This window comes from Gavialis gangeticus, unplaced genomic scaffold (genome assembly GCF_001723915.1).
Source record: "Gavialis gangeticus isolate Ggan-Ray unplaced genomic scaffold, GavGan_comp1, whole genome shotgun sequence".
Classification (NCBI taxonomy): domain Eukaryota; kingdom Metazoa; phylum Chordata; order Crocodylia; family Gavialidae; genus Gavialis; species Gavialis gangeticus.
The window spans coordinates 17,703,444-17,707,805 of record NW_017728994.1 but is presented as its reverse complement, the minus strand read 5'-3'; positions in this window follow the sequence as shown (position 1 = coordinate 17,707,805).

The following is a 4,362-nucleotide window of genomic DNA, read 5'->3' as shown; positions in this document are numbered from 1 at the left end:
TCTATGAATCTTTCTCTGGACAGAAGTTCAGGCCTTTGACAAGTACAGATATTTCAAAGTGGGATAAGGAATGTTGTTATAAGTTAATGATGTCGCTCTGGGTGCTTATGTCTTGCTTCTTTCCTATGTCACTACTAGAGGTGAGCTACCTGTGAGGTTACTCTTGTTATGATAGCTATTCCACTTTTTCTTCTTATGTTGGATAGCTATCACGGGCAGGGCGGGGGGGTGTTGGTAGCCATTGGTAGCCATTTGGGGACTGTTTCATGGTATGAAGGTATATTTTTAGATTAATATCTCTAAATTTAGTAACATAAGTATGTATGTCTTGTTTAAAATGATTCCTTTTGGAGTAGGTTGGGTAAAGAAGATGTATTTTTAGTTTTTCTGATCTTCTCTTTCATAGCTGTGCACCATATTTGGAGTTGTGTGTATTACCTAGAGGGTTGCAGATACTGAGTCCCCTGGGAATGATGTTAAGTTTCTTGTGCAAGTTTAGGAAGAAATTGTCACTGTGTAGGCTGGCTTCTTTTTTCTTTAGGCTTGGATTTTCCATTGTAAGCAGTGAATTTCAGTATCCTCTGTTTTGGTAATGTGGAAATGATGTTATAGCCATGATGGATTTTTGTGGGTGATATTTTTTACTGGACTCACTGCGATGCTGGGATAGACTTAGACAGGCTTTCAGGTATTAATGGGACCCAGCTATGATTTAAAAGTAAATGCGGGATCTGTCAAGTTATCTGTGCTTCCAAAACTATCAACATTCCCCACAATAAAACCATTAAAATCCATGGCTTATATACATGTCTATCCCACAATGCGATATACCTAATCTGGTGCACAAAATGCCCTCATGGAAATTATGTGGGTGAGACTAGTTTTTCCTATGTTTTACATGAGTAGTACTGATCTTATCCACTGGTCATCATTAATATGTCAGTATTTTCATACAGCAATATCTTAGATTGCCACAGTGTCCCTTCCTGCACATCATGTGAATTCCAAGTGGTAATTGCATAATCTCACTTGGCAAGCATTGACTTGTTAACAACCTCTACCATACATAAAGAAAGACGTTTTCTCTCAGCCAGCCATGTATAAACTGTTATATCTGGCTGAATCATGTTCACTCCTATATAGTCTCTCCTTGAGAATGTTGAGTACAAATGCCTTCTCTTTAATTTGTTGTCCCTATCAGAATACTGTTAACAATTCCATCTTATTGAAGTCCTTCAATTGCATTATCATTTACATGATTTTGATGCTCATTTCTCCCTCTTTTATGAGTCTTGCTTTTCTGTATTACAGCCCTGAGATATTATATGTTGCTTTAAAAATTGCTTTGCCTGTAGCTTTTCAGTGGAGAATGAGTAAAGAAGCCATTATTGATTATATAGGACTAATTCAATATATAGCTTTATAAATAGTTGCTAAAGTTTATGTGATGCAGTTAAGATTAAATATAGGTTATTTGTTTATCTGTTCTATAATGTTGTAAATCATTTGGTACATTCTTTTACAGTAGTACAGATTTAGTTGTATTTTCTGATCCATTTTGTTCATACTTTCCTGCCTTGATCAGATTTTATAATTTTTGCTATTGCTATTAAATGCTATTGTCTGTTTATTATGTGCTATTTTATATCTGTGCCCTAAAATCACACACATCTACATTTTGAGAGAAACACGTTCCTGGCCAGAAGAATGTATGAATGTTCCAATCCTGAAATTTGTCTTACATATAGATTGATGTATCTGTGCAGAGTTTCATTGATTTCAAGGGTGTTCAGTTCAAACAGTCATTTTCCTGAATGCAGCAAATGGTGGCTGTGTGTAGAATTCTGTGAAATCAATAACTTAATACAATTCTTAGTAAGGGCTAATGCATAACATGGTGAAAAAGGTGTTGATTTATTTTTAATTATAAAAAAAATCTTAACATGTGATCCAGCAATTTTTAGTGCACCTGAGTAATTTACACAAGCAATCCTTTTGAGTTAACTGTAATGAAGGAGAAGCCGCTGGCACTGAAAGATAATGGGTGCTTTCTGAAAACCAGGCCCTTTCTCGTGGTTCAAACTGAACTTTGAGCCCTCTGAACTTTGAGAATCCTGGGTATCATTGTAGGAGTATCATTTTTGGGGTATTTTTTTTTGGCTGAGACACAAATCTCAGTTTCTGGGCCAAGTGAGTATTACTTTTTATGATGATAAAAAGACAAAGTATGCTTAGTTTACATGCAACCTCCATTAAGGTAATAGGTTGCATGAGATGGAAAACTGAGCATATATGGCTATATCATTCCTTCATTAATTCTCCAGCTTCTGTTTCAAGGCCCTCGCTTATGTTTATTTCCTCTCACAAAAACAGTGATATAGATTTGCTGGTATAAAATGTTAAATAATATGCATCTATACAGTGATTAAAAAGTATCAAGAGAATATTTTTAAAACCTTCCAAAAATGAGTTTTCTGTTTTTTCCACTAGGACATAAAGTGGCAGAAATTTTATGTCAGCTTTTTCCCAAAGAACTTTTTTCTTTCGTAGCCCAGCCTCAGAAACTCAAGAAACAATGAGCCTCATAAGTATGTTTTAAATTGAACTTTAAGTCATTGGAAATGGCCATGCTGTAATCTTACCTTATTATCATATATGTAGTATATCAATTCTGTACAGAAAGTGGAAGGGAAAGAGTTAACCGCTTTGCTGAATGGAGGAAACACCACAGCTGCATGCCCTAAGTGCAGACTGTGGATTATAACTGGGCTGGCCCAGCTGTCAAGAATTAAGTAGTTCCCCAGCACTCCATAAAAGGGAGGTGCCCCAGAGGGCTGGGTTGGCTTTTATTAAGAGTTAGATGTTATGTGGGGAACGTAAGGAAAACATGAGCTAAAAAGAAAAACACCCCCCTCCTTCCCAAATTCCCACTTTTTACTAGAGTCAGTCTTAGACTTCACAAAGAGTTTTTGGAGACTCATTTAAGACTTTTTTTTATGGGCAGGCTTGATCCTATGTGTGAGCTGAGCTGTGTCACTAAGGAGTGGAATATTTTGATGAACTCTTAGTTTAAACTGTAGACATAGAAATCTTCTGGTTGTTTTCACTTGGTTCCACACCACAGGGTGTACCCATCCAATTGTTCTTCCAAAAAGTGGGGCATTAGACTCCAGCTTCACTATGATATATGTTGTCATGAGTGTTATACTTGTTACATATAAAATAGTGAGTCAATCCTTGAGAAAAGTAGAACTTTTCTGCTACTTCTTCATATGTGATTTCAAAAGAAATGCTGCTATATGATTATGCAACATTCCATTAGGAGGGTGAAGTTATCTAAGCAAGTACAGGAAGGGTAGGGGGAACTTGATAGTCATCTGAAGAGATTAAATCCTCTTGATGAATTGAAAGCAGCTTTCAAGCTATTGCTTCAGACAGAGATTTTAAAGCCTGTAACGGAGACTCAAGCAGTACAGTAACTTTATCGTGATTTGATCAAGGGCATTTTGAGAAACACCATTAGAAAATAGTCCTGTTAGTTCATGTGACATTACTTTAATGTCATGTGTTTATAGTAGGCAGCCTGAATGAATAGTGCAGAAAATTCTAACTGAAGCACAGTGTATGGCTTTTCCAAATGGGCACATGTGTGAGTATATGTAGCTATGAAACATAAATGTATTATCCCTAATAGTCTCTTAAATTACTATGTGATTTTAACTAATTTCTTGAGGAAAAAATATGCTACGTCTAGTAAGAAAATTGCCAAACAGCACTGTTCATTTGTGCAGTTCTTTCTTAAACTGTTTCTCAATTAATCATTGCCCTATTTCAGTTGTAACAAGAGACACAGCTCCTCCTTATTTTAAAAGAAGCCTATCGCACTGGGCCAGCTGGAAAAAAAAAAATGCCAGTTCTCGTCTGTATCCCCTCTGTCATTCTTAAGGGCAGCTATGTGAAATTAGGAAATTTTCTTTTCTTATGAATTACAGGCTTCTGCTTCTTGACCTGAGACAGGGCAGAGGAAATTAGGCCTGTGCAAGTAGGCAGCTTTCAATCTGGCTTCAGATCCAGCCACTTCAGATGCCAGCAATCCAATCTGGAGCTCCGGACCAAGTTCCCACTTTGCTCCAGCTGAAGTAGCTCTGAAGCTTCAGAGCAGCCTCAGAGATCTGGCCATGGGGAATCAATGAAATATCTAAAACTTTGTTATTTTTGAAGATTGGTGCACAGGTTTGGGGGAAACTGCACCCCAAATTTTTTAAAGCAAAACTCACATCAAGTGTCTGTGTTAAGGTGCAGAGGGGTCAAAACTGCAGGGGTGGTGACCCCTGCTGAGGCCACAAAGCCTGCCAAGTTTCA